The 10304-nt window shown below is 32.0% G+C and overlaps 1 pseudogene; it reads right to left on the minus strand.

The window, feature by feature from the left end:
• Positions 1-307: 307 nt before the first annotated feature.
• LOC114180615 lies at positions 308-9970 on the minus strand (annotated as a pseudogene).
• Between the last annotated feature and the right edge of the window lie 334 nt (positions 9971-10304).

Below are 10304 nucleotides of genomic sequence, written 5' to 3' on the forward strand. Positions count from 1 at the left end.
ATAGATTTAAAAATGGTAATGATTAGTGTTTGAAGTTATCCTAAGTGTGTACAAAAAGATTTAATGTGTTGTTGGTTTGAGATGAAGCTAAGATGGATTTTCGGTGGCAATTGCATTCTGAAACAAAAGAAATATATATATGTTAATCATACTGAGAGAAAATATTGCAGATGAGGATGTGTGGAAATGTAAAACTGATGTAATTGGTGATTTACGAATATGTAGTAAGTACAAAATATTAATAACCTTAACCAAATAAGGTTTCAAATGACATATTACAGTTTATAAGTAGTTAAGACCTCAGTTACTACAAATTCTGAAAAACCTCTTTAAAAACTACATTAGTTGTAAAATTGAGAGGTCTTTTCTCTTTGTCGTGAATTAGTATTTTCAACCCAGATTTGCTCTGAACTCTAGACACAGCCACATATAGTTGACCGTGGCTGAAAACTGGTGACGGTAGGTACAGTCCTACTGATGCTAGAGATTGACCTTATTGTCATGGCATAGGATAATATTACTGGAAATTGTCTTCTAATAAGCTGAAAGGCCATGGTGATTGTGATGGTGACATAGACATTCGAGGAATATATACTTCATTACCTGATTTACTTCCTGTGATAATTTTTGCTCCAATACCATGATTTGCTAGTCTGGTTACAACCAATCTGCTTCCATTACACAAATCCTCAGATTGATCCAAATTCCTCAAAAGCATGATGGGTGCCCCAATCTTCAATTTGATACTATGGTTTGGCAAACCTGATGTATTCAATGAGTTCAGAAATTCTGGTGTAATATGCTCATATGCATCAAATTCTGTTTGGTCTGAGTTGTCAATGCTGTCAAAGCTAACATATTCCTTTTCTTCACCTATAAAGGTTTATACAATTTACGTCATATAATAAAAGTGTTGATATATTTATATAAAGTATATGCAATACTTAATTAATGTACATATCATACCTGGAATCAAAGACAAAACATAATCATTAATTTCATTAACAGTCTCAATTCTACTGGCTAAGATAGCTCTAGATTGTAGAAACTTATCATTTGAGTAGTTTTGTGCTAGCAATGGGTATGTGCTCTTCACTATAGCTTCAATAGGGTCACTGAACTCTAATATCAAGAATTTTGATGGTATGTGTATCTCTACTACACCATCATTTGGTTCAGATAAATTGCCATCTCCTAGTTTTATTATCCAATCTGAAAACTCTTTAATTGTAGTATCATTCAGATTTTATGATTCCCCTTGTGCTAAACGCATGTTTTTTGTCAAAGTTAATATCTGACAATGATCCCATAGGTAAGAAGAATTAATTGTCGCATGAACAATATCAGATATGCTCCCTCTTGGAATCACTGGGAGAATCTGCCTGAAGTCTCCTCCAAAAACAATTACTTTGCCACCAAAGATCGTGTTAGATTTATTTTCTGTCCTCATTATGTCGCACATAGTTTTGTCCAATGCTTCAAAACAATATTTGTGCGCCATTGGTGCTTCATCCCAAATTATCAAATCAGCTTTCTTTAACAATTGTGAGAGATCTAATCCTTGTAAAACATTACAAACTGAGTTCTCTAGTGTAGGGATTGGAATTTTAAATTTTGAATGTGCTGTTCTTCCTCCAGGAAGCAACAATGAAGCTATTCCACTTGATGCCACAGCTAAAACTATCTTGCGTTCAGCACGTAAGGCAGCTGATAATGTTTTCCACATGAAAGTTTTTCCCGTTCCTCCGTATCCATACAGAAAGAACATTCTGCCTTTATTATTCTTGACAGCCAACATTATTGTATCAAATATTTTTCTTTGTTCATCTAGGAAAATAAAAATATAGTATATGAGCTAAGATGAATTTAATATTCTGACCTTAAAGACGAAATTTGACATTTTTAAGATATAGAAGAAATTACCTGTCAAACATTTGTAGTTTGATTGAAACAATTGTTGTTGCTCAATTACATTATAATCAAGTTCTGCATATATCAATCTGTTTCCTGACAGAGTTTGAACAAAGTTATTTGGGTACGGCATACATGGGTAGTCCTTTAAGCTCTTTTTATTTGTTTGCAACAATTTCTCTATTTCCACCAAGGTTAAATTTTGTAACTGGTCACTGCTTAAATTCAATTCTGAAAAAAAAGAATGTATTTCAATAGTCATGCAATACTTTATAAGATGACTTATATGCTATATGAATATATTGTACCTGATTTTCCAGCCATTTTCCTTTCATTGTATAGAATTCCATCAGCAAGATATTCCCAGGTTTTGTTCCACACATCTTCTGGTTTATTAACACTATTAGATAAAAGAATTGTCATAAACAACTTTCTTAAGAAATGTCCAGAACCCCAATCCTTGGCCTCCTTAATAGCTTGTATGTATTCTAAGTCATCTGCTAAAAATCCTGATGCAAAGCAGGCTTCCTTGAATGTTGGGTATATTACATTGTCGATCGTTCTTATGTCTGCGTAGCAGCAAGGGCCTTTTACAACTGTTAACATCCTCCTCAAATAAAAAAGCTCTCCTGTACTTGGTGGTACCCATATCAATCTCCCAATTGTGTTTCCTTGCTTCCTCGGTTTCCAACGTCTATCTTTCTTTACATAAACAAATTTAGAAACAAACTGAGCATATGTTAATTTTTTAGCCTCTGGAAATGTCTTGTTACATTCCATCCAACTTGTGAACATTGATTCTGTAATACTTGGTTGACCCACTATTTCTTCAATATCATCATCATCTTTGAAATATATGGACTGCTCTCCAAGTAGATGGAAAAATAACCTTTCTACAGCTGGGTTTCTTCCATGAATCAGAAATGAAAATATTCTCCAACATGCTTCACATGGGGAGATATATCTGCAGTCAAGATATTGTTTGACTTCATCTCTATCTTCAACTGTTTGAGACACATCATGATAATTAGGAACTATAGCCGTTGTTATCCTGTCATATCCTTTGTTGATGTATTTAAATAAGTACTTTATTGAAGTACTTCTGTTGCACCATTCAACATTGATATGTGCTTGATACTTTAATAATAACTTCGGATTGTAAGGAACGACATAACGATTATCCAATGAAATATCATTCTTAGTAACACTAACACCATTGTCCTTCTTTTGTAATGTGCAAACCCATCTTCATCTATAACAGTCATGGGTTGAAATTTTTTTGGATAGAATCGTGAGCATACTCCGTTCTTCATGCATGGAGATGATTTTTTGGCTATTCCACATGGTCCATGAATCATGTGATCCTTGACACAATTGTACAACAATGTGTTCATTACAGGACATGGTATCTCAACTGAGATAACTTTGTCTATATCAGTCGCAGTAGGATATTTGCTTGTTGGATGTAGGAAAAGTAATAAATGTGCATGAGGTAGTCCACGCTTTTGGAACTCAATAGTGTACATATCTGCAAAAGAAAAAAAATAATATTTATTGTTATCATAGTCATTTATAAATTGTAACAACAATTCTATGAACACACAATCATGATACCTACATCCAACTGCCCTCCCTAACAAATCTTTTTTGGTTAAGTCCTCCAATAGTTGTTCAAATTTAATCCTAAAAATTCTTGAAACTATATTTGGTCTATCTGATGCTGCGAGACTTAAATCACTCAATAATCTTGTTATTTCTGGCCATTTAGGATTACATGTAAAGGTAACAAACAAATCCAGAAAACCTAGATAACTGCAAATGGCCATTCCATCAAAGTACAATTGATCCATAAATCGTCTACCACCAACAAAACTTGAAGGCAACACTATTCTTTTTCCTTTGCTTGCCCCTTCCTTTTCTGAATTCGAACTTCGGTCAAAGAGATTGTTGTATTTGTCAACTCTTAACTTTGATTGATTGTTCCTTATAAAAGATAGTCGTTCTGACTCTATCATGGTATAACCGTCTACCACAAATTGTTGAAACAACCTTCTAGATCTCAATAGAGTACTGGCTTCTATTTGTCTTGTTTGGATACGAAAACAAAACCATTCTCTTATTGTTAGTCGATTCCTTTTGCTAGCTCTTGAAGGTAATGTTTCCCGATGAATCACATCTTCCCTATATCCATCCTCACCATAAGGAAATAGTAATGGATATTGAAATCCTAAGTAACTTGTATGCAATTCATTTATTCTTTGCAATTTACCACTTCTATTTTCCATAATAATATCTCTTGGAGAAGCGGAGTCAACATCACCTACAATTAGTGCTGCTACCTCTGCTACTGTAGGGATATTATAAATACGTCCATCTTTAGTCCTATCTGCAATCAATCTCAGCTTAAGATCATCAAAAGGTTTGTGTTTGTATCTATCTCTTGCCATTCTAAAAGATTTAGCATGTACATTGTGTGTATCTAACATCTCTGTAAGTTTTGTGACAATTTCAACATCAACATTGTTCTAATTCCTACAATCATAAAAAAAGTATACATGAGTAACTATAAATTGTGTAATTATAATAATGAATGATAGTTATGTATATTTCAACATATGTGCTAAAACTAAATCTGACCTGGAAGATTGAATTCTGTTATGTATTTCATTGTCAGTGTCATAAATATAAAGTTGTGCAAATTTAGGTACCACACCAATTGGTGGTAGAAGGCTTCCAATTCTATGACATGATTGTCCTTGTATTCTAAGATTTGGTGGCCCCTGACCATTGTTTATTGACCTATCTATCTTTGCTCCAGGAGAAGTAAATGCGAATATCATGTTGTATGTTCTAATATTTTGCTGGTATCTTTTGCTCTGTGTTGAAGTCATATCAATCAGAAGCTCATGTAGTATAGGTGGAGCTTCTTTTAGCAGTGGTAATTCAACTTTTCCATCCCCACAACAAAGTTGAAACCTTGGATTATTTGTATTTATATTTTTTCTTATTCTTTCAGGATACCACATCTTCGCTTTACAATGCTGACACTGGTACAGAGGATCACCTATATCTTCATAACCCTTATAAAGGTAAAAGTGTAATCAGTAAAGTAAATGAAGTTATATAAATGTAATTTGGGAAAAATAAGGATGCCATCTTGTCTTACATACGAATCCAGTCCTGTTTGTAGATCTTCATCTCCAAGTAGTTCATCATTATCAGGCATGAATTTTGAATGTTGTGGTACATCTTCATATAAAAAACATAAACATATTCAAAATTGGTTAGCTATAAAGAGATGACATCAATTTATTGTTGTAATTAAGTAAGAAATTGAATAAACCTTATGGATTGGTATGTGATGTATTATAATATTCTTGAGGCGGTTTGGTATATGATTGATGAACTGCTTCAAACTTATCCATCAGATTTTGCCTATGTGAAAGGTTTTGGAAAATTGTTGAACATTGGATTGCATTTGCTGACTGACATGTATTTTTAGTATGACATGGATCCATTGAGTTAGTTTCTCCCATGTACTAATTTAACACGCGAAATGTAACATCTAACAGTGGTGTGTACTGTCTTCTTTTATCTACAGGGTGAACTTCTTCATCCTCAGGTACGATGTTTCTAACTCTTGTTCTTTTCTGAGCAATGATATTTTTTCGTTTCAATCTTGCTGTTACAAATTTTTCATTGCTTTTTCTACTTTCTTCTTCCATATGTACTTATCAGGGTGGATACAAACTGAAATGATAAACATGTCATCAGAGCTTTACTATGTCGAATGAATCTCTAAATAACTCCTACAATAATCTCAACAGGTCAAATATGAAGCTTATTGTAAATTCTCTATTAAACTGCATTCCCAAATAATGAAAAAAAAATAGAATCGAAAATACTAAAATAAAGATCAAAACAAAACTTTTCATATACTTTGCCAGTATATTCTCCAATTTTTTTCATAATTATGAGTAGAAAAAAAAACTTAGTTTTGTTGGCTTAAAGGCAAAAACAATGATAGCATAAATTCCGAATGAATTTTCGATACATTATCCAAAAGTTTTGAAAAGTTCAAATGTTTTATACATGAAAGAAAATATCTTGAATGGAGACATGTATATTTCAAAAAAGTATTCAGGTTAACCTCTTATTTTATGATCTTGTAGTAGTGCACCGATGATCTTGTAGTAGTGCACTGGAGAACTCTATTCAGCCCTTTTCCTCAAAGCTCCGTTCAATCTTTCTATCATTCGTAACACGAAGCTGATCATTTTTTTTACAGATAACAGTTCATATTATTTGGCTGGTATTTTAAGTGGTAACTCAACCTTTTTCATAGAAAAGATAACTTAATAGAGATATTTTTTCTGGCATGAGGAAATATTTTCAAAAGCGCGACAATCTAAAATATGAGATAAATTTCTTGGGTATTCGAGAATTTCATTACAAAATTTAATTATGATTGTATTGATGTTACTTTTATGACTTTTATGACTTACTGATGTTACTGCAACTTGTCATAATTATTACAAGTGAAGAAAATAATTAACTAAATTTGCATTAATACATACCTAATAATATATATATATATATATATATATATATATATATATATATATATATATATATATATATATTTATTGTTGAAGTATGCCACATTTGCCATTCATTGATCACACTTTAACGTTTTAATTGTTCTTATAAAAGAGAATTATATATTATTAGTTTTCTCTTTTTTGTAAAGGATTCCTAGACATAAAATAAAACATTAACCAATTAATACAATTAATACAATGAGTACACGGCATCAATTAATACAATAAGTACACGGCGTTAAAATTAATAAGACTCAGGTTTATAATTAGATCTTATTTCTTTTTGACAATAAAAGCTCAAAAAGTCTAAAATATGAAAAGAAGATTAAAATAATCACTGAAATAACATATAGAACATTAAAAAATTTTCATACTTCAAAGACTCATAAAAAAATATATATGGAAATATAATAAAATATAAAGTCAATATATATTACTATTATTTCTTTTCGTATGTAATTCTTACAAATCTAAAATGAGTATTGATTTGGACAAATTATATTCACTTGGACAAATTATATTGTTCTACTCATGGAGTTGGGTCATTCCTAATCACTAATTATAGTAATACAGATGAGAAGATTCCAAAATACATTATAAGTTGGTAAAGCTTGGACAATATTACATCATCCTTTCACCTATCCTTCTCTATTTTAATAGCCATGGAAATTTTGCTTGTAGATAATTGGGTTGAGTGAACTTCCTCTGATATTTGGTCATCATTTCTAACCTCAGTACACAATCTTTTAGTCCGTGTTAAACAGAGAACCTCTGGATCATGATATGTTGTCGCTGATAAACTATGCTGCAATATATAATACAATAGCAATATAAGTATAACTAACCAATTTCTCAAAGTTACCCTGTTGAGAAAGTATATTTATATAACTATACTTATAATACAACTATCTGTGTGTGCTCCTAAATCAATAATAGCTCTTGCACTGCATTCAACATTCTATCCACACCAAAAATATGAGTTCATAAAATTTGTTATTTCTTGATTGTATTCTGACCTTAAATATAATAGTACAATCTAACAACACATTCAAGTCATCCGGAAAACATATTGATCATCTTCTCCATCCTAAATACGAAACCGGCCATTGTCCTAAAATATTAAATATATTAGACAATCCATTCATAACCAAAGAAATATAAATCATCCATTACCTGAAGGAGGGAGGTCTGATTTTTGCTTCAGTCAAAATAATGACCATTGCTTCGGGTTTTGTTTTACAGTTCCAATTACTCAAAAAGTTTGTGGCAAAGTTATCCCACAACGCATAAGAAATTCCAGCACCACTACATATTAACACTTACATTCAAAAAAAAAAATTATAAGTAAGAAAGAAAGTTTGGATGTTGTTGTGGTGGTGTTTGGAAGAAACAAAGACGTAAAGACTACTAAACATGCAATAAAAACACTGACCCAGCAAATTTGAACCGTCACCATTCCATATATAAACCCAGAACAAAGGAAAATTAAATCAAAATTTCAGTAACCTAACATTTTTACCTTTGCACTTGAGGGTGGTGGACAGAAATAAGAACCTCTGTACTGGGAAGGAAACCAAATACAGAAACTCAAATGAAAAGCATCAAATAAATGCACACAGGGACTGAAAGCAGTGACTTAACGTCAATCACATACATCATATACATACACAGTACTCCCGCCAAACAAAACAAAATAAAAAGACATTAAAACCATCACAGACAAAAACTGCAAAGAAGAAACTATGGGTTGTTTGGAAATTTCAATGTTGTTTCAGATTGAAAAAAATTAAAAAGGTAAAATAAAAGAAAGTATAAAAGATATCACAAACCACATCAAAATGACAAAATAACCATCGAAATGGACAGCTGTCAACAAATAACAATGGGTAGTCCGGTCTTTTCAATTGTACATTGTTTTAAATAGTAGATTTAGTCCCAATTTTTTAAGGAATGAAACAATATTGTTCCTTCTTAAATTGATATTCAATCTAATTTTTGTATAAATCAAAATTGATATTTTAATTTGTAGAAATATTTTTAGACAAACTTTTTTTAGTTTTATTATTAAACAAAGTTAAACTCCAAACTTAATTTCAATAATTAACAATTGTGTAATCATATATAAAGGCATCACGTGTACCATATTATACAAACTTAGTGCAGATTAAAAATCAAATAACTTGTCAGATGCATAAGTTTAGGAATAAATTTCAAGTTCAAAACAAAACCAAAGTTTAATGTTTTGTATAAGATTTAAAGTTAATTTAAAAATATTTTAGAAATATTTAATAAAAACATTAATTTTAGTAAGAATATCACCATAAGATTTATATAAAAGTATATTGAATCTCAGTTTAACGAGAGACAATATTGCTTCATTTTTATAAAAAATTGGACTAAATTGAAACTAAAAAAAAATATAGAAATTAAATTGAATAATTTTGACACGGGGCACAATTATGAGGTGACACATGTAAAGAATAAAAAAAAATTCAAAAAAATTAAAAAGAAATTAAAAATTGACATATAACTTTACTTTAAAGCCATTTGATTAAACTAACAATAAAAACTAAATTGAATTAATTTTTAAAGGAACAAGGACTAAATTAAGACAAAAAAAAAGCTTTTGAAACACAAAAATTTAAAAACCAAATTAATATTACATAAAGACAAAAAAATAATTTAACCTAAAATAATAATGACATTCTATACTAAATTGTCTTTATATAATGAACTATTATTTAACTGTTTTATATTTATACTAAAATCTCTTAATCTTAACCCCGTATTTCATCCAAGAAAGTAAAATGTTTTTCTACACAAGTTTTATATTAAATTAAAAAAAAGAAGAAGAGAAAAGTAAAATATATAAAATTTGTAAGAATTAATATTAATTTATGTTTGTATATTTTCTTATTCGTGATCTTTTTATTTATTATTTTCAAATGATTAGCCAAACATCTCTTCGTGATATCCAGATCAGATACAATTCATCTGGCAGCTATTATTCCAAAACCCATTCTCAACCCTCACAGCCAGATAATCAAAAAATCACGGTGGAGGTATGTTGTGAATTCGTTTCCGCTTTGGTGTTTAAGTTGACATGAATTAAAAAGCCAGTATACCATGTTTTAGTTTCTTATGTTAGAAGTACAAATGATCAAATAACAAGAATGAAATTAAATGAGAAAGAAAGATGGGGTTACATTAGAGTGTGAGTTTTTTATGATTTGGGCTGCTGCACGAAGAGGAATCATAGCATTAGATTTGCTGATGGTACGGCCGGCATAGGGTTTATGATTAGAACGGTGCTGCCGGTGTGTTGGATGGTAGAGTGGTGTTTCTCGAACTCGCAGCTCCAATCCCGGCGAAATAGCGGGGTCTCTGATTGATGGCCCTAGTGCCGCGTTCTGATGGTTGCTGTCTTCGTCGACGATAATTTGTGCGGCCAGAAACATGGCTTGGCTGGTCTTGGTTGGCAGAAGATTGAAGAAGAAATCCTCGAGGTTTGATCTTGGAAAGGAAGCATAGCCTTATTATGGGGCCGAGAACCCCTGTCGTGGAAGACGGCGATCTTCTTGACGGAACGGCAGCCCCGGCGGTGGCCTGAAGAAGACGCGAGCAATGGGGCTGTGCAGCGGCGTTTCGCACGGCTGTGAGTGGCGAGCAGTGCCGGTGCCGGCAGGCTTCTGGGAGTAGCCACCGTCGCCGCTGGTGGCCTTGCCGCGAGCATGATTGCGTTTGTGGTTGGTGGCCGCGCATGAAGGGGATGACATGCGGTTGAAGATGAGA

The sequence above is a fragment of the Vigna unguiculata genome, chromosome 4, assembly GCF_004118075.2.
Source record: "Vigna unguiculata cultivar IT97K-499-35 chromosome 4, ASM411807v1, whole genome shotgun sequence".
NCBI lineage: Eukaryota > Viridiplantae > Streptophyta > Magnoliopsida > Fabales > Fabaceae > Vigna > Vigna unguiculata.